We start from the raw sequence: 20968 nt of genomic DNA, 5'->3' as shown, positions 1-20968 counted from the left end.
GTGTCAACACGCTCGCCAAGGCCCTCTACCTCCCTGCGCACTTCTCGGACCTCGCTGGCCACTTCCTTCTTTAGTGTCTGGAAGTCGTCCTTGAGGGAGCTAAATAAGTCCTCCATAAAGGACCTCGTGACCGGCGGTTCGCCTCCAGTTGCGTCTGCCGAGGCCCGGGAGGACCCCGGCGACGGTTGTGTCCTGTCCCGCAGCTGCTGGGCTCTGCTGAGCATGTCTGGCAGAGTGCGGTCTCCCCTTTTCGAGCCTCCTCTCCCGGTCATCGTGGCCGCTGCAGTGGGCAAGGCTCAGGGCCGGCCGCCGTAGATGCGTCCAGTCGCTCGTGGGCACCAGATGTGGCGACTCTGCCGAAGACAAGGGTGCTGCGTCACAAGCGACAAAATGGCGGCTCAGGCCGGGGCGAGACAGTCGTGGTTCCGACCAGGGTGGCAATCGGGGACCAAAGTCAGGGTCTCTCAGTAGTGCACCCCTTGGGAAATTAGTTCAGGAGCCAAGGTGAAAGTAGGCACCCGCCCGCTAAAGGCACGGGTGGAGGTCGCCAGCTCCAGCACCTCAGGGATCAGATGGCGGCAGGGCGGGGCCCGGGAGAGCGGCCCGGGCTGGCGAGACTGCCGGCGACCCCCGGGGCACAATAAGCAAGGAAAGTCCGCAGCCAGTGTCTCACAGTTTCACCGGTGGGTCCGCCCAGGTCGGCTGCTGCGTAGATGCCTCCGTCCCTCGCCACCAGGTCCGGGGTCCACGCCGCACCATGCACCGTCGTCGGTAGCGAAGGGCCAAAGCGCCAGCTAAGGTCCAGGGTCAGCTGTGTATCGGTGACACCGGTCACGTAGGCTTCGGCCGGAGGGCGCTGTTATTCTTCGGAGCACGTCGGGCCCGGTCTCTCGGGATCGCCAGCTTTCAGCACCAGGCCCAGCCGAGGCGCCTGGACAGCACTGCAATTCGCTCCGCCTCCCAGGCTCTCCTCCGTGCTCCGATCTTTGAGCAAACTTTCGGGGTACTTCCTCCGGGGCGATAGGAGTCAAAGTAGTATCAATATGTGCACCAGGAACTCCGGCACAGTCCTCTCACCCGCAAAGCAGCTGCGGGGGGAGAGAAGCGCAGAAATCGGGGCTCGAGCTGAGCCGGGCCGGAGGAGCTACGGGAGGAAGCGTCCGCTCACCCCGCCATCTTGGCCACGCCCCCCGAAATTAGAGTTTAAATACTAATCCTGAGTAAGCCTGAAACATGTTCAATAGATAAAATTTTAAGTAAAATTTTTGGATTTTGTTTGGCGATTTTAAAACCACCATATGAGGGAGTTGATGGAGCGGGTTAATGAACAATATTTTGTTCAGTCTTGTGAAGTCAGTCTTCCATAATGTTTTAATAAAACTAATATGTTTGCTGCATGTTATTAAATCAACCTAGAATAAACCGGGCAATATGAACATATGGAACTAACATTATGCTTATTTGTGCAAATTGCAAAAGAAATAATACAATAATTATTGTCAATTGTCTTTGTCGTATACTAACTGCTGCTGTTAAAAATAATAGCATGTGCTTTTTAAATATGCTTCTGTCTTGTCTTTTCTGTGACAAATGCAGTTCCAGATCGGATTGGTACATCAAAGGTAATATATGCTGCTTAAATGTGCTTTTGCTAGGTAACATAATTAATGGGTTAACATTTAGCAAAGGGGGTGAGTAACAGAACAAATGTCAATTCTTTAATTAATTTCTGTTTTGTGTTTGTTTAAATAATAGTTTACTGAAAGAAGCAGAGTTGGCTGCAGAAAAATAATGCATTCTGAAAAAGTGACGCAAGCTAAAAGTGGCGCAGTGACGCAAGCTAAAGTGGCGCAGAAAATTGACGCTTTCTGAAAGAGGCCTACTGATGTAAAGCCACGAGAGAAAACTGATTTTGAAAAAGATGAGAAGCCTATAAACTTTTATTGTGAAAAGTTTTTGAAAAGAACTGCAAAATGCGACTCTGTGGAGAGGTGTGCTAATGTGCCACGAGAAGCTTAGAACGGACAGGCTCAAGGCCAGGATGTGAGTCGCGGCATTTTTGTGCACTACATGAACAATCTTTGCTACAAAATGTAGCAGCCTAAGGAAGTGCAGCCAGGACTCTGTGCATGAACAATGGCTTTGTGTAAAAGCCCGGACTCGAGGTGGAAGATGTCACAATTTACTGTGGCATGAGGTGGTTCAGCCAATGGGGAGCCAGAATTCAGCTGATGGAATATGAAAATAGTTCGTTTAGCCTTAGTTTTAGGATATAAGAATAGGCTCTAGGAGCAGACTTTTGCCTACGCTTCTTGATTCCAGAGGGTAGTGTTCTGCTGTCCGATAAATTCACGTAAGGAAAGGAGATTTTTAAAAGACTTTGTTTTCAGGCGATGAGGGTATTGACAGGGAATTAGGGTTTGGAAATGCACTTTTTCACTTATTTCTGTTAATGAATAATATTTCTTAAATTAAGCTCTCTTTATAAATGCTGAATAAAACTTTCTTTATGACTTTTCCTAATACTTGTTTAATAAAGTTCCAAAGCCTAAGTTTTCTTGAATATGTTTGAATAAACTTTTAAAATGACAAGCTGGTCTTGTTTATTGTAGATAGTTTAAACAACATATTGATTCATTCGCCTCATGATTCGGCTGCTCTGTTATTTTTATGGGCCTGGTATTGATTGGTAAGCTTGGTGGTAAATGGTGACATCATTTATGCAGAATTTTAGTAGGAGCTCTGGATCACTGCGATGCACCTGTGAATGTTGAATGCCTTGATTGTGATGACCACCACTTATTTTCTGTTGCTAATAAAAAGAATTAAAAAAAAAAAAAAGATCAGTGAGTTAAATATTACCTTGCGGTTTCCCTGATGTATCACCTATATTAAGTGGGGACTGCAGGTATGGTTAAAAACAGAGGCGAGATGATATATTGAAAACAATGGCTCAAACTCTCTGTATACTTAGGCAAAAAATGTACTGCCCTATTGCGCAACCCTAATGGGACTGGGGCGTTCTTCAGGGTCAAGAAGACAAATACCTTCTAGTGGCCGCGTAGCCAAAATAGCGGGTGCTAAAAACACAGAATACTCCAAGATGAGTCCTACCTGAGGTGGTAAATATATTAACCTATTGGGAAATCTAAAACAAAGGGGAACATTTGTTAAGACCTTACCTAGCTGCGTACACTATAACATTGCAATAATGATAGGAGCATTCAAGTGACACTGCACGGCATGCCAATGCTAAATTATCACACGTGATTTGTGACAATGTACATGCAAGTACAACGTGCATGCAATGTGCACAGCATAATCCTGATATCAATATTAAATAAAAGCATTTATATTTACTACAACATTTCCAGACTTGTCAGAGTAAGAATATCCCTTACCCTAAATGTTGAAGAATAGCTGCTTCCTGGGCAAAGAGGGGGGACGATGTCCTTTATAGTCACACACTGGTAAACTAAAACAAAGTAAAACAAATGGTGTAGTTGTTATGGATGTACGTATTAGGATGCATGCTCTAGAGTAGAGAGATGCTTTCCAAGGGAGTAGAGGCACTCCTAGGATACATGCTTATGCCAGCGAGGAGCATGGATACTAGCTGCTCCCTTAGAGCATGATCCATGGTTCTTTGGTCCACCTCGGTTGACTTCCAAAGAAAAGGGTTGAAAACAAGTGTGTTTTTATATTCGCGATTACACACACAACTTTTGTGACATCGAGGATAAACTCATATGGGGAGAGACAAAACTCAATCGTACTTCCAGCACTCGCACCATCACTTTTTTGTCAGCAGTGGTTTTGTTTTTTATTAAATAAACACATGTGGCCCAGCATATGTTTCACAGTCAAACGTTGTTGATCCCTGATGCTGATACACTTTGGGAGTAGCAGGCCACTTGAAAATGAAAATCTCCCTCGTATGCTTGCCACCAACAGCTCTCGTGGTATCAGCGGTTTTACCGTCACAAGGCCAGTCATTTGGTATAAGGATAAGCCACCATCACAGACGGTGTCATAGTGCCAAATACAGCCATACTTTCCAGTTTCTGGTCCATCTGCTTTGTGCATTTAGGAGGGTCCCCTCTCCCTCATCCTATTGTTAACACACTTCAATCAATCATTCAACAGCCAGATGCTCATAGTAGAGAAAAACCACCTACTTGTTTTGCTTCAGACAAAGCATTACGAGCTGTAGCGCACCAAATGCACCCACATGTCCAAACACTGACCTCAATTCATGAACGCCCCCAAGGGGGTGCCCTCATACACTTACTACGGCAAGAGGTACATCTTGCCATACCACCTAAATGTGCCCGCTCCTTGCCGCTGGCAGGAGTGGAGGCATTAGCTCTGCTTATGAAGCCTGCCTGCTTTCTGTTTCTGGCTCACAGGCTTCCGTAGAGCGGGATAAGTCATCCATTTCAACTGAATGTCACAGATCGAGGGTAATCTAGGAAGTGCAGTCTTCACTTTGTCGGAGATTTTTTGGTGCGAAGCACGTTTTTTACTGGCTTCGGGAGATATTGTATTCCTAACAAAAGGAATATGGCGGTTCAAAGAAATCTACAGGAGGAATCCTGTATTTCATCTATGATTATTGGAGATACGTGTAGGTTTTTGCACGTAAGGGCAATTTTATGCATCTATTAAGGGGAATATGACAGCCCAAAATGATGTTTGTATAAATTCTAAAGGAGGGCTCAATACAATATTTTATTTTCTCACTTAGGGGATGTTCATATCCCTTCCTTAACATTTGTGACAGCCTCAATCAGTGTTCCGATTGCACCTAAATGACGGGTACATGACCACAAAAAATGATCAAGAATTTTTCTTGGCATGCCAAAATACATATTGTTTACATTTCCTTACGTACCTACATTCAGAGGGAGATGTATTTTTTTTATATGAAAGGGTGTCTATAGCCCACAACAGAAGCATCAGACCTACCCGTCTTGACGTCCCATCTGCATTTCCAGTTGGCCAGACTACCTGTTTAGAGAGACAAATTCCGTACACCAGGAATTAAAGCAATCATTCGAGCAGTCTTCGAAATGACATTACAGACACTGTCAAAGGATTATACATTGATCATGCCCCAGGGGATGTCAACATTTAACCCATTGAGACCCATCTGGAGCCTGTAAATCCATCTTTGCTCAAAGACCAACGGGGGTTTTGTCATGTCTGTGCGTGATTCTCTTTAATTTCTAGAGCACAAACCACTACATTTCCTTCTTCCAATGTCCATTATCTATGTAGTGTCTTGTCAACTTTGTTACATCAAGTTTTCACCCGATTATACTCCTGTGTTTGGTGATGTGGATGCGAAAACATCTGGAGGTCATCCCTATATAAATTGGGTTACAGGGACATTTTATAATGTAGATCACATGTTTGGAGTTACAGTTATTCAGATTCTTAAGTCTCAGAGCTCTTAACCCCAGATTCAGTTATTTTGTCCTTCTTTTAATTGGACACACACTGCAGTTTACGCAAGGTGAGAGGCCCACGAGGGCAAAGAGTAGCCTGATCCACCTGAATAGGAACTCTTCTGGGTTGTGTGTGTACCAACATATCTCTGATGTTCCTTGCTCTTTTAAAGGAGTGCATAGGTTCAATAAACCTGACTGTAGGATACCCAAGTTTTTGAAAACTGTTTTTTTGAAAACTGTTAGACAAGGGGCTCAAGGTGGCCAGGCATATCAATCTGTTGCTCTTCTCTTTCTTATAAGTCAGAAATAGCTGGTCTCATGGGTATTCAAGGCGCTCTCCTCGCTCTCGTCATCAGATGGGGTGGGTAGTATTTTTTTTCATCAGTTTAGATGATAGTCTTTTTGCATGCAACTTGTAATCTGCTGTTTCAGAGTAGTTTCCTCTCACACGTAAAAACTGCGCCACTGGTAATTTTTCACTTAAAGCACATGGGTGGAAAATTTCAAAACGGAGAAGATTATTACAGTTAGTTGGTCTGTAAAAAACCTCAGTCTTGAGGCGTCCGTTTTTCTCCTTAATCAGAATATCTGGGAAGGGCTGTTCATTACCTCCTACGGAGGCTGTGAAGCACAAAAAGGGGTTCCATGCATTTAGCCACATGCAAAATTATCAGGATTCTTCCTTAGTGCCTGTCCAAATCAGAAGTACGTTATCTATGTAGCGTTTCCACAAACATAGCTGGTCCACAAAGGGATTAAAATGGTGTGAGAGATACTCCGATTCGAACGAAGGAACATAGAGGCATCCTAGACTTGGAGCAAATGTGCTCACCATGGAAGTTCATGTATCTGGAAGAAATATTCTACCTTGAATTTAAACAAATTGTATGTTAGTGCTAGATGGGCCAGGTTGAGCACAAATTCCCTTGGTGCATGTGCTCCCACTCTGTTCCACTGAAGGTTTTATCAACAACTTCCAGGGTGGCTTCTTGACAAACGTTAGTATACATGGGCTCCACATCCAAATTGATCAGTTGTGCAAGAGATAATTCTGTTGATCTGGATATAGTAGCATGTGCACGTATGCAACTAGAAGGTCCAAATATGTTGCCTGCATGTATAATTAGATTTTGTGAAATGTCTACCCAGATGAGGATTAGGTTAAAATGAGGATGGCATTACTCAGGGATGGGTGCTCCTTACTCCTCTATACCAGAGTACTGTTTATCCTAGGTGATTACCTAACCTAAGAATTTAAGATAATGGATGAGGTGGTCTCAACCACGTACTGTGGAATGCTTCATCATCAGATACTGCATTCCTCCCCGGCAAAATGGTACCACCACGGTGGACTCAAACTCACAATTGTTAAGGGAGTTCTTAAGATGTAGTAATCTTCTGGATAAGAAATCAGGGATACAGTTACAATCTAAAAAAATACCTTAAAGTATACCAGAAGGCTTTCTTTATTAGGTGGTATCTGTAATATAAATAAAAATTATATGAAATATAGTTAGTGGATGCTATTGGGTACAATGTGCCTGGCATCCTTAAGATTCACCCTTATCTTTCTGCTCCATTCAAGCAACACTTGTTTCAGGCATTCTTCAGGTCTTTTGATGGATCCCTAGTCTATTCTAAGTGTGAAAACTATTTAAATAGGAAACGAAAAGTCCTACCTTCCCTTTTGTGTACTTTTATCACCGAAAATAAAGAACCACATAGTTAAAAAAAAAAAACTCATATGGCATGCCACTCTTGTAGCAGTGGAGCCGGGTAACTCATTTAGTGGCACATGTGATGGAAGTGACACAGTGACACTTCAAAAGTAAACGCAGATCATTAAGAGCAAAGTGTTCAAATACACGTCCAACATATATGCATCATTTCATGAGTGCACTACTATCTTACCCCATGTGGGTTATTCATGCATTTCCTGGTCTGAACAACGGTGGCGACTCCTGTAGTTTCACACTGGGTTATATGTGTAGACAGCATGAGAGACACGAGAGTAGTTCAATTTTTTCTACATCGAAAGCACCGCTTAACATGAGCGAGCAGCCTTGTCCCATATCCATCACTCATTGAAAATATTCCTTTTCAATGCCTGTAGGTATACGTCATTACTATATTTACACTCCGAATAGTATCTATTTTATCAACACCTTGCCTGATTGGGGGGGCGAGGGGGGGGGGGGACACTTCACGAAACACTCCTGCAGTTGATGACTTGGAATCATTCATAGAATTTAAAAATACCCAAAGCAAAACTATGCACCATGGAGCGGTTATGACGGAGTACCAACGCAGCTCCACGTGGTCTGAGTGACTAACAAACTGAGAATCTTCCTAGAGGATAAGGAGTTCAGGAAGGATTTGTCACTAAAAGCCTAGAGGTTCACATGCAACACAAATTTGTATCTCTGTATTCATAAAGAAGCTAGAAGAATTAAACAAAGGGATTTCGGAATATAAAAACTTCCTGACAAACTAAGGTAAATACATTTCAGAAAGACACGAATAAATGACACGAAGCACCATATCCATGCTCAATGAGAATGAGAATTGTGAATCCTCTGCAACAGAGAAAGTGACAAACAAAAAGGACAAGAGGTAAGAAGTTATAGAAAAAAAACTACCAAACCCCACATCTCTCAATCCAGGCACCTTTTACAAACTCCAATGGGGGTGGTCCCACACTTATCGTTTTCCACAATATCCCCTAACCCCTCCCCACAAGGTTTGCGATGGAAACAACCACCTCCTTTCCCAGGCAGCGGCCTGGGAAGATGGAAAAGAAAAGATTGCACAGTATCCTGGAGACAGAAACCAAACAGGGAGAGAAAAGCATCAGGGAGCGCCCAATCACTACTTTAAACTCAGGATTGAGACTGCAGAGTTCAACGAAGCATTAGAATCTAGATTTTTTTTCTACAAAGGACAATGAGACTAGGGACAAAGGGGTGATAAACACAGGCCCACACAGACGGTCTACTTTTACTCCTGCATTGCATCAATTATCACCTTAGGTGGCAGTGTTTAAAAGAGCAACAAACCTTAAAATAGATGCATTGAAACACACAGGGTCAAAAACATTCCAAAACTTCACAAGGACAGAAAGGGAATTGCTGGAGGAATTACAAAAGAACAATTCCATCTTTACAAAACCAGTGGATAAGGGATAAGGGAAGAGAGGGTGATATTAGCAAAGGGTATGAATAATGCAAAATGCCTCAGACTTCATGGAGATGAAAGATACTACAAATGACTGAGCAGCGATTTAAGGTCGAACATAATGGAGGATATTGTCTTCAAGGTAGGTAGTGCTTTGGAAAATAGATGGATTACAGAAAATGAAGCAGAATTCCTAATACAAAAAGAATCTTGTATTTCTACATACTTCCTAACGTCTACAAGAAGAAACACCCTCCACCTGGCCGTCCAACAGTATTGCGGATAGGCACCGCTCTTGAACCATTGTCACAATATTGGGACTTTCTTGAAACCATTGTTAAACATCATGCCATCGTACCTGAAAGACACTAAAGACATACTACATATTGAAATATATTGAGTTCAATAAAGCAGAACTACTCATGACCCTAGATGTGGATATACTATGAACAAATATACCACAAGAATCCACCTTAGGAGTTTTTTGAAAATCCATTAAGATTAGGAGACAACAAGAGCCCCGCCCCCAATTGTGTGCCAGATTGTGCTCATATGGTATTGACAAGGAATGTGTGAGTACCAGGGCAGAGGTGGGGAGTTTTGCAAACATCAACAACTTCCATTGGAAGCACACATGCTCCCAGTCTGGCATGCTTCTGTTTGTGCAATTTTTAATTGGAGTTCATATACAGTAAAGATAATCCACTAAGTGACCAGCTAAGATTATGGAAATTATATATAGATTATATTTTGGTGATTTGGAGAGGTACAGGGGGAAAAGGAAAGTGAATTTACCTTATGGATCAACAGCTTGAACCCATTTCTCAAGTTTACCATGACAATGAGTAGAATAGCAATGTCTTTTTAAGACCACAGGATCTACCCAGAAGAAATGTATTCCCAAACCAACTGATGGAAAAACTCCTAGCGGAGCAAACTATTTCTAACTCCACTTTCTGAGGAAAGGTCTTCAAATTGGGCAATTGTTGAGATCGAGATGCAACTGTATGGATACATTTCAATGATATGCTGAGAAACTGAGTATTAATTTGAGAAAGAAAATTATCCTGAGATCCTTAGAAAACCAGGAAAAGGGAAAGCAGCAACAGAGAGGCACTGTTAATGACATATGAAAAGCCAGTAATCACCAGACCTAATTGTGTGACAACACATTGTCCTACTTCAAATAAGCTGAAGAAATTAATCGCCGAACATTGACCTCTGATACACTGATAATAGAGTGTACAATGTTCTCATTTAGGAGGGGTCAGAATCTAGGAGACTAACCAATACACACACACCCGAAAAAACAGACACCGGTGAAAAGTAGAACTACCGCTCCAAAGGGTCACCAACCACGTGATGACTGTGGTATTATGTCTCTTCACCAAAAAGTGTAAATAATTTAACATGGCACTTCAGACACCATGGGAACTAAAAACTTTCACAAACCAACTCTAGCAACGTCATATGTTGAGATGCCCATGCAAATTACAGTACATAGGCATGACAACTGGGACAATACAAGTAAGAATCAACACAGGAACACAGTAAGATGCAAAATAGACATTACCAAGCTAACAAGGCATTACATTGAAAACGGCACGCTGAAGGGGACATAGAATGGTACATGATTGAATAATTGAAATCTTTACATACAAATATAACATGAGCCCTATTAAAAAATGAACAGTGATGGGTTTTCAGGCTCAGGACGGACACATGAGATGAATGGCGAGATACCACAGGGACTATTAGTAGGGTAACAGGAAAATGACATGGAAACAAACACCAGAGTATAGGTTGAGGAATACTGAAACAAATATTATGTGTCTGCCCTATTATCAAATAAGAATTCTCTGACCAACTTACAGTAGACCATTCTGGGGAAGAAATCACACCACTATGTCTGGATAAGGATATACAGTGAGAGCTGAAATCCCCTGTATAAAAGCCAAGAGGGCTTTTTCGTATCCCGGATATTTAATTGTGACTTTATGTCAGAAATTGTCGACTGCATTTAACAATTTCCTTAGAAATAACTATAAAAACAATCACTTGTATAGGCATTTTTCCAAAAGATAAAGACTATAACCCACATGAGGTGCTACGTTTTTCTGTAGTCAAAGGGTGGCCTGTGTATTACAAGAGGGCAGTAACACAGCGAATCTCTTCATATTACGAAAAAAAACGTATTCAATTAAAAAGTGCAAAAGTATATGAAAAGTATAATGTATATTTGAATATAATTTGTAGTAGGTAATCCTACGTGGACAATATAACCATATACAAGAAGCAATAATGTGGCGATTTAAGTTAGCTTAACTGTTTATGCCAATTTTAGTGTAGACTTAAGGCAAGAATGATATCAACATAACAATTTCAATTTGAAGAAAAAGGCGGCTGAGTAAAATAAAATATATGCCTAACTTCACACCATTTGAGACCTGTTTACAGGTCAAGTACATTACAGTTAGGTAGAATAGGTTATTCGAGTGACTAGACCTGCAGGCCTGTTAACCTTTTCATGATTTTTCAAGGCCTGAACATCAGAGATACACAAAAGGAACATGCAGGTTACAGTAGTAGTATTTCTGTTAATAAATATGTAATACCACTGAACTTACACATTTTAACACAAGAACGATGCACGAGTTTTCACTTTCATATTGTATGCAACTGTTTACATTCCCCACCAGACAATTCCAAGCAAAGTCAAATTATACTACTTCAGAAGATCTGCCTGTGTGTGGAATCCATGAGGCGTTTGCGCTGTTCTTACCGATTTAAAACCGCTTGACACAGATAGGCAAGAATCTGGAACTTACCTCGCATCCACTTTTGACAAACCAATTACCTGAGCGCGCTGAAGTTGAAAGCTGGTGCTATTTGCACCGCAAGGAGCCACTTACTACACAAATTAAATATGCCAAAAATAACCCAGTGGCTTCTCGTACAGTAACTCGGTGCCACATTAAAAAAGTCCAGATAACCTCTGGAGGATTCGTGAATTTATGATGTTCAGAAATATAATGTACTTGGAGCAAGTATATCAACTTGCCGGGCACTTCACAGCTGCTAAAGCTCAAACACAACATACTAGAACAAGTCTGTAGAGATACATTCATAAGTTTCCAGTGGTTATGCGGCGAAGTACAGTACGTTCGTGTTTGGGCCAGATACACACAAAAAACAAACGAATGCCATGTCTTGGCATCCCACAGGCCTTGCGGTAAAGGTGACGGAGGGATGGGCTTTGACTAAGAGAGAAGTACAAAGCGCCCCCCAGGTGGACGAAGGTGTGACTAAAAGTGTGAGACTTGCCCGGAAGAATGTGTAGTGGTCCACGATGGAATGAGTATGGACTCTGCACCCAGTCTTCCAGGGCTAGCACGCCGCAAGGGAAGGACCTGTTCACTCTAACGGGATGATGTGCAGTAAGGGGACGTAACAGTGAGGGTAAAGAGCTGCACGAAAATAGAAGGGGGTGAAGGTCTTCGCCCCCAAATAATGGAGAAGCGAAGAGGTACGCAAAATGAGACGGTTAACAAAACTAACATAGTAAAGGTGCCTACTTTAATTGCCCCCACAGGGTTCCACGATGAAGCCAGCGGGTGGGGGTTGGGGATGCTTCACAGCGTTAACCCCGGAACGGTAGCAGAGTGTGCCGCGCGCGCCCGCGCCACACACAAACTTCTACTTCCGTCATGGAGAGGGCGGGGCGTCGCCTGGTGCCGGCGGGAGCGAGCACGTTCACAGATTACACCGTCGTGCGCGCGGGACGAGTTCTCCTGTGACAGAGATTTTAGCGACTGCTTGAAGGCTTTCAGCAAGGAGCTAGAATGCTAACTTTTTACATGCTGACAGAACAAAAGCATAGCGTCCGCGTGCGCCATGCTGCTGGAATTAAATTTGTAGAGTCTTCAACTTCTGCTGTCCCTATAACCAGAGCTTTAAGTGGGATGAAAAAACCTGGGGATCTTTCATAGGGGCTTTGCGATGTAATTAAGGGCGTGGCTGAAAACACTTAAACTAACAAGCATTTGCAATGCAATAGGTCTCGCATTAGGAAAGTTTGAGCTATTGGTATTGTAAATTACACATTTTTTATTTATGTGTTGGTTTTGAAAGTCGCAAAATTAATAACTTTGTCATTTACAATGCCAATATTTTTAACTTTCGCAAATGTGACACCTATAGCATTTGTAATGCAATATGTGTAGTATTTACGTGACTTAGATGTATTGATATTACAAATAACAATTGCTTTTAATTTTTTTTATAATTAATACTTAAATAAAAGTAGAGTGAGGACGATAGAGTGAGGGCGATAGAGTGAGGGCGATGATAGAATGAGGGCGATAGAGTGAGTGAGGGTGATAGATAGAGTGAGGGCAATAGATAGAGTGAGGGCGATATATAGAGCGAGGGCTATAGATAGAGTGAGGGCAATAGATAGAGTGAGGGCGATAGAGCGAGGGCGATGGATAGAGCGAGGGCGATAGATAGAGTGAGGGCGATAGATAGATAGAGTGAGGGCGATAGATAGATAGAGCGAGGGCGATAGATAGAGCGAGGGCAATAGATAGAGTGAGGGCGATAGATAGAGTGAGGGCGATAGATTGATAGAATGAGGGCAATAGATAGAGTGAGGGCGATAGATAGAGTGAGGGCGATAAATAGATAGAGTGGGGCAATAGATAGAGTGAGGGCAATAGAGTGAGGGCAATAGATAGAGTGAGGGTGATAGATAGATAGATAGATAGATAGAGTGAGGTCAATAGATAGATAGATAGATAGATAGATAGATAGATAGATAGATAGAGAGATAGATAGAGTGAGGGTGATGGATAGATAGATAGAGTGAGGTCGATAGATAGATAGATAGATAGATAGATAGATAGATAGATAGATAGATAGATAGATAGATAGATAGAGTGAAGGTGATAGATAGATAGATAGATAGATAGATAGATAGATAGATAGATAGATAGATAGATAGATAGATAGAGTGAGGGCGTTAGATAGATAGAGTGAGGGCGTTAGATAGATAGATAGATAGATAGATAGATAGATAGATAGATAGATAGATAGATAGATAGATAGATAGATAGATAGATAGATAGATAGAGTGAGGGCGTTAGATAGATAGATAGATAGATAGATAGATAGATAGATAGATAGATAGATAGATAGATAGATAGATAGATAGATAGATAGGTAGATAGATAGAGTGAGGGCGATAGATAGATAGAGTGAGGGCGATAGATAGAGTGACGGCGATAGATAGATAGAGTGAGGGCGATAGATAGAGTGGGGCAATAGATAGAGTGAGGGCAAAAGATAGAGTGAGGGCAATAGATAGAGTGAGGGCGATATATAGATAGAGTGAGGTCAATAGATAGATAGATAGAGGGCGTTAGTTAGATAGATAGATAGATAGAGTGAGGGTGTTAGATAGATAGATAGATAGATAGATAGATAGATAGATAGATAGATAGATAGATAGATAGATAGATAGATAGATAGATAGATAGATAGATAGACATATAGAGTAAGGGCAATAGATAGAGCGAGGACGTTAGATATAGTTTTAACTCATTTTGATAGATGGAAAATAATTTATTTTTAAATATTTAAAAAACTGAAGATGAACCTTCTTTTGAGTGTTTTTCGATGCTTCCACTCATGACTGCCTTGCCAATAGCTGTGTAAACTGATGGAGAAGGGCGTTAATGAGTGAACTCCATTTGAGCAATGCATTATCTGGCATTATCCTAGTACTAAAATCCACCAGGCATCCAAATCTGAGTGCATATTTATTGATTAAATAAATGTGGAAAGATACTAGTCACAGCTTCATCTAACAAAAAAAGCCAATATAAATATGGACCAGCAGAGCCTGGTGGCTTAGTGGACTAATGCGTCCACTGGGGGCCTGTGTTCAAATACTGACAGGTCGACTAACCTTTCATGCTTCTGAGGTCGATAAAATGTGTACCATTGATTTGTGTAACAAACATCTGTTTTTTAACGCAAAGCTACCCTTAGGTGAACTTGCGCTCTACAAATACACATTATGAATAATACTGAAAGGAAGTGAAAAATAAATATATAGATTCATGCAGCTGGTAATATCAATATCTAAAAAAAGATAACACCATAAAAATGATAGTCCCAAATTATAAGCCATGGGATAGAGACAGGCTGGAGAACATTTTTACCAGCAAGGTAACATTTGCAGCAGACTTCTATCCCCCACAATGACCAGGGACTGTGTGACGGGGCAGGTCGTTCCTCAGAGGGAGCGGACAATGTTCGGGACTGGTGGTCAGCCATCCCCTTGTCACCAATTTGTCTCTCCTCTCAGCAGCAGGACTCCCCTTACCTCTGGGAAGAGTGGATAACCAAAGAAGACGAACGCCTTTGGGATTGTATAGAAGAAGGACGGGGCGCCTTTAATTCTTCCTCCCAATGCGACGAGACTCCTCCCCTGTACCACGTCATCGAATCAGCCGGGCAAAAAGAAGGAGGAACCCGGAACAGAGCGGACAGCGTTTCCCTGGAGGACGGAGGCGTTGGCAAGCAGAGAAGGTGTATGCAGTCGGAAGAAGTAGGAGCGGAAGTCGAGAAAAGCCCAGGCGATTACAACAAGCCAGGAGGCCAACGTCCCCTCGAGTCGCCCCGCCACACTCCCGCGGGAGGAGCGTGGGTAACACAGGTACGGGGCAAGGTAGCAGGTTGGGTGGGCCGGCATGTCCAACCTACCGAGTAGAGAACCAGTTGTAAATACCTGTACAGTCTCCTGACCCCCTCCCTGCACGAGCTCTAGAGTACGCCTGTGATAGTGTAAAAACACAAGCGCACTTCGTTTCCCTCACTCCCGGTCCCGTAGTACGAGCCCCGGACGTACCATTAACCCCGCTCTTTCTTTTCCTTGTCTTTCATTTCTCCCGGACCCGACCTGTCTGACTTCTTAATTCTGGAGTCTTTTGGCAATCGGAAGACAGACCCGGCAGAGTTCGCAAGAGAGAGACTAACAAGCAGGAGGAGGAGAGCGTATATGAAAATAAAGCCCTCTTTAAAATCACTGATTAAAGTCTCCGACTCCGTTTCTCGCACTTCAGTAGCCCCATCACAGACTGCTTTCCAGGGTCACCCTCAGAGAATCTAGTAAATTCCTAACTTGCACTCCACAACAGAATCAAACAATACAGAATGAGATCGATTCTGTTGTCTCTGGAGTAAGAACACATTAACCATCTTCTGCGAAACAACGAAGTGTGAGAAAACACTAACTGCAGAATGTCCCAGGCATGTTTCAAGGCCAAAAACCTGCAGATTGTAGTAACGACAACATTCCCAAGGATAGTAGCGTGAGACAGAACAGGAAAAAACCCAGCTCCGATAGAAATGTTAAGAAGCGAGGAGAGCAGATGCCACCGACGCAGCGTTAGCGCCCCTCTTCGGCCCTCATGCATATGGACTAGTAATTAATATGGCATGCCAGGAACCGGACGGCAAACCAGGTGTTTATCACCCTATTGAGCGGCACCGCTCTGAGGGCACGAAACGAGCCCACGCGCTATGAGCACCCGGTTAGCATCTGAACATGGAACGTGCCGTGCCCTGGAGGGCAGCATGACCGTCCCTATTTGAGCAAAGGCTTCCACGTCAAAGAGCAGGTGTCAAGGGGGCGCCATGACGAAAAGGAGGAGAGTGTGAGTGGGGATCCCAGTCGGCGATACGCACTGACCGTTGGATGACTTATTGTGCAGCATGTGTGTGCTCTCGGGTGACTGAAATCTAAGGGGCGGTGTGTGTTCCACCTGCGATGGGGCCCTAAGGGGACAAAAGCGTGTGTTCTCGGGTGACTCAGATGTAAAGGGTGATAGATGCCCAGAAAAGTGGCACAGAGTGAATGAGACCCGGTTAGCATCTGAACATGGAACGTGCCGTGACCTGGAGGGCAATGATAGTTATTGGGTTTGTGTGGAGCACTCCGTTGTACTCAAAGTTATGTTGTTAATCCACTGGTGCTGTGATTAATAAGGATAGTCACTCCTTGGTTCAATAGTTAGTTATAGTGGGTTTGTTAACCCATCTAATCACGCACTGTTCACTCGATGCTTCCGCAACTAACTAAAGCTTATTGGCTTATTCAATGTACACCTTGTTTTACTATCTTTCTGTTTATTTTATTCATTATTCAGTCTGTCATCAACAGTTTTACAATATTCAAATCATAATCTTCATCAACTGTGACATTAGAAGAGCAAACAAAATTTACATTAATTAAATTGTATCTTAATATAACAGTTTTACATTTTTTCATGATCACAAAGTTTTTATGAAGCCCAATGCATTTCGGCACTTGATTAGTGCCTTCATCAGGGGCGAATCTGAAAAAAAAGAATAAATGAAATAATATGAATGTCCGTGTCTATTTGAGACCATGGGAGCTTATGTGTGTACTTTTGTTGATGTTTTCATACCTGATTATGTTGACCTCTATGTAAATTATAACCTCTTGTGTACCACAAAAGCAGCTAATTATCTGTGAACACAAGTATGAAAAGCGCCATTGTAACTGTCTTTTATCATAATAAGTCACAACCATATAATCACTTTGTTCTCGCAAAAGAAAACACGTTATCTTAGCCTACCTTACTCGAATTCAAGTGTAAAGACACTGTGAAAACAACATGTATGTTTTTAGGAGAACGCCACTACGTTAGTGTGTTTTAATCTAAACACATCATTGAATAAATATCGTACCTTATCCGTTTGTCGTCTCGCTAACCTGAAACAATACCGAAAGAGATATATCAAAATTCTGAATTCTGACAACTCTAGACGATAAATCACCGACAAGATGCGGAAACTGCTGCTCGTACCTTGTACATTCGTTCGTTGTACTTTCAAAGAGTAAACACCGTCACGCCCCAAACGACGCCGATCTTTGCCCCAATCTACCTCGCGTTCGTGCTTTAAACACTCATCTTGGTGTTTACCGAAGATAAACAACGGACTAAACCACACTAATCGTGGCTATATTGCGGGCGCCATCTTAAAACGGTAATGAAATGTAAACAATGACGTATTTTAGTTGCAATGTGCACTAAGCCATATGTGGTACGTAAACAATTGTCGATTTCACGCTACGTTAGTTATCCTTCACGTTTGTTCTCTAGTTATAACACCCGTCACAATATTTAAAATTGTGATGATAATGTTAAACCAAAAAGCTCAAATCACCATAAATATCCGTAGCACAGGTAAACGCCATCATTACTAGGTAAAGTCCTGTGGATATTGGTATAATCCTACTACGCGTTACGTACTATGTAAATAATCATTTGTTGCACCGATCATCCGTCAAAACGATCCTACTATTGGTGCTAATTTCCACGATGCACTACAAAGATTGTGTTTGTAAGATTATAACTCTACCAAAGATTTTTGTGTGCGGTAGTGTTATGACATACTGATTGTGTCGTGGTTGTTGTGTTATTCCTAAACACATGAAGAACATACTATCATAAGCTGCTAAAAACATACTTTATACTATTGCACTTATATTCATTCAGCGGCGGTTTTACCATTAGGGCGTTTGGGCGTTGCCCCACCTATAATTATCAGGCAATTTATTCGAGCGGCGCGTTAGTAAAAGTTTTATAAATTAACGCGCCGCTCGAATAAATTGCCCGGTAATTATTGCCCTGCGGCCGTGGTGTGTGTCATGGACATGGACAGTATGCACTGTCTGACACTGGGTGGCGCTGGACTGACTCTGTGCCGGCACAGTGCGCACTCACTGCGCATGTGGTGTTTGCCCGGCAGGGCTTTTTTAACTAAATAGCTATGTGGTTTTAAAAAAAACCACCGATTAGGGGTTTGCCTGCCTAATGCAACGTACCCCATTGCTGAAAAAACGAACGACGTTTTTTCAATGCTCAGCCCAATCCTGATGCTACTCTCTTTAGAGAGCAGCTCTCCTCTAAAGAGAGCAGCATCAGGATTGGCTACTACTGTCTCTCGTCATCGGCAAGTTGGCAGCCATCAGTCTAGGCGCCAACGGGACCCCAGAGCAGAGATGGTGCGGACCCGGTCAAACGAAGACGAGGTAAGTTTTTTATTTTATTTATCCCCACCCCCTGGCCCCCACTGTGAGCGAGCCGTGACTGTTAGGAAGGTGTCCTGGTTAGTTTGCAAGCGAGTCGTGGTAGGGTGACCAGATTTCACGGATTTGCCTCGACGTTCTCGGTGTTCAGAGGACTGTCCCGGTGTTCTCTGTAATTGTTAAAATACATGGTTTTGGGAACAAAGGCCAGGTCGTCCTGTAAATGAGAGTTGAAAGGTATACTCTCTTTAAGTAATGTTAATGTATCTGTTTCAGGGGCGCAGGAGGACGCCAGCTGCGTGCACGCGGCAGCAGTGGGGAGACAGAGGGGGGCTCAGGGTGAAGGACGTGCCATAGGTAATGTTATGTACGCTGCCGCGTCGCTGGGAATACACAGCTTTTCAAGGCAACGCAAACATCGGGACAGAAGTAAGTCTATTTTTATGTCTGGACATTCATAGATGTTGCTTATCAAAATCTGTTCCCCCTAGTCGTGGGCATAAGGTTTTAAGATGGCCCTCACATCAGTAATATCGGGAGGCACGTACATGGTTATTGATGACATCTACCAAAGGGTTTCTAATTAACTACTTAGTCCCACAGTGTTGATTTTAGTACACTTTCCTGTGCGTGAGTGTGTTTGTGTAGCCCAGGGCATTAAACATGCATCACAGCCTCTTTCATATATGCGCACATTTGGTTAAATGTGTTATTGACCACAATGCTAATTGAACAGTACGCCTGCTGGGGGCATTTCTTCGTAGTTGCCCTGGTTGGTCCTTTTTATGGTGATTATTAGATTGTATTTCTGCTAAATTTTTGTGGTAACTTGCATTAATCCTATTCACAACTGCAGCGGGCTCGTCACATTGCAGTTTGTTTCTTTCTGCTTGTTACCTCAGTGAGGCAGTCGGGCAGCATTGGCGGTGGCGGGAGCAGCCTATTTTGGTGTGGGCAATATCAGGGCGAGTCTTGCATTTTGGGGGGCGCGTCACCTGGGTTGGTAAGCACATGCAATGGCTGGGTGAATGCCAAGCAGCGTTGGGCTGGGTTAGTATCTCACTAGGGAACCAGGTTCGAGTCGCAGCAGGAACGCACAACATCCTGTGATTCTTGGCAATTCACTCAACCCCCACCCGTGCATGACAAATAAATGGGTCAAATATGTATCGAAACTGGTGCTCAAGTGAAGTGCGCAGGTGAGTGAGTCCGAGGGTGGGCCCTGCACGCAGGGCTTTAAGTGGGATGAAAAAACTGGGGTCTCTCAAAGGGGTCGTGGACTATATCATTAAGGGCGTGGCTTAAAACAGGCATTTAAAAAAAATCTGTGCTCAGCATAATTGGCCACCCAACTGTTCGGGTACGCGCGCCGCGCTCGCGAGCTACAGTGCGGAAATCATTTTCCGCCCTACCAGGTTCAAATGTCACCAGCCGCCACTGTATTCATTGCTTATACTAATGGACTTTGAATATTACTCTTGTTTATTGCAGCTATCCTGATATTTTGTTGTTTGAATAAACCTACTGTGGTTGTGGTGATTACTGACAGGTCGCTACAAAAAACATGATAAATCGTATTTATCATTAAGTCCTATTGGGGACATCGTATTAAGGTACTTGATCCAATAGATTTCCCGTTGTAACAATCTTTGGTGATTATCAATGCCTGACCTGATTGGTACCTGTTCAATAACAAAAAAACGTAGTTGAGAAATAGTGTGTTTTGCTTCTCTCCAATGGTAGACCAGTGGTGATGTTAAGCTCTCACTGCGTATCCTGCTTCTATGCTCCGTGATTCTTATTTTGATTTTTCGTTGTGTTTTTCCAACGTACAATCTGCCACAAGGGCATTTTATGCCATATACAACATTCTGTGTGTTGCAATCACTGGTATGTCTGAGACTTATCAGTTTTCCAGTAGTTGGGTGGCAGCACTTGTTTCCTACTATGACATTATTACAGTTTGTACAATTTTGGCATTTGATTGTTCCTTTGTGTTCCTTTGTTGTTGATGCCAATTGTGTCCGTTTCAATCTCTCCCTTAGGTTTTGACCTCTTGTGTAGGCATATAAAGGTAGATCTTTGAATAAGTCTTTAAAGTCTGGTTCTGATGCCAGTAAATCCCATCTTTTGTTGATTATATTCTTGATCTTCTTAGATTGAGTTGTGTATTTCGTGACAGACACCATTCTTTCGGTAGATGTTTTGATTTTTGGTT

At 42.8% G+C, this 20968-nt stretch overlaps 1 protein-coding gene across 12 annotated transcripts in view; it reads right to left on the bottom strand.

Moving 5' to 3' along the window:
• EYA3 (EYA transcriptional coactivator and phosphatase 3) overlaps positions 1–12357 on the bottom strand; it is a 1455294-nt gene extending 1442937 nt beyond the window's left edge. For 4 of the 12 annotated variants that reach the window (XM_086957496.1, XM_086957499.1, XM_086957504.1 and 1 more), the window contains exons 1-2: positions 12203–12332; positions 3402–3475 (exon numbers count right to left, since the gene is read on the bottom strand). The gene's annotated coding sequence lies outside the window, so the exon portion shown is untranslated. Of the gene's footprint in view, positions 1–3401; positions 3476–12202 lie in introns of those variants that run through there. The other 8 variants (XM_086957495.1, XM_086957502.1, XM_086957500.1 and 5 more) reach the window with 5 other exon arrangements.
• Positions 12358–20968: the final 8611 nt, after the last annotated feature.

The sequence above is a fragment of the Lissotriton vulgaris genome, chromosome 2_1, assembly GCF_964263255.1.
Source record: "Lissotriton vulgaris chromosome 2_1, aLisVul1.2, whole genome shotgun sequence".
Classification (NCBI taxonomy): Eukaryota; Metazoa; Chordata; class Amphibia; order Caudata; family Salamandridae; genus Lissotriton; species Lissotriton vulgaris.
Note: the sequence above shows the minus strand (reverse complement) of the source record. Positions and strands in the feature narration are given on the sequence as shown.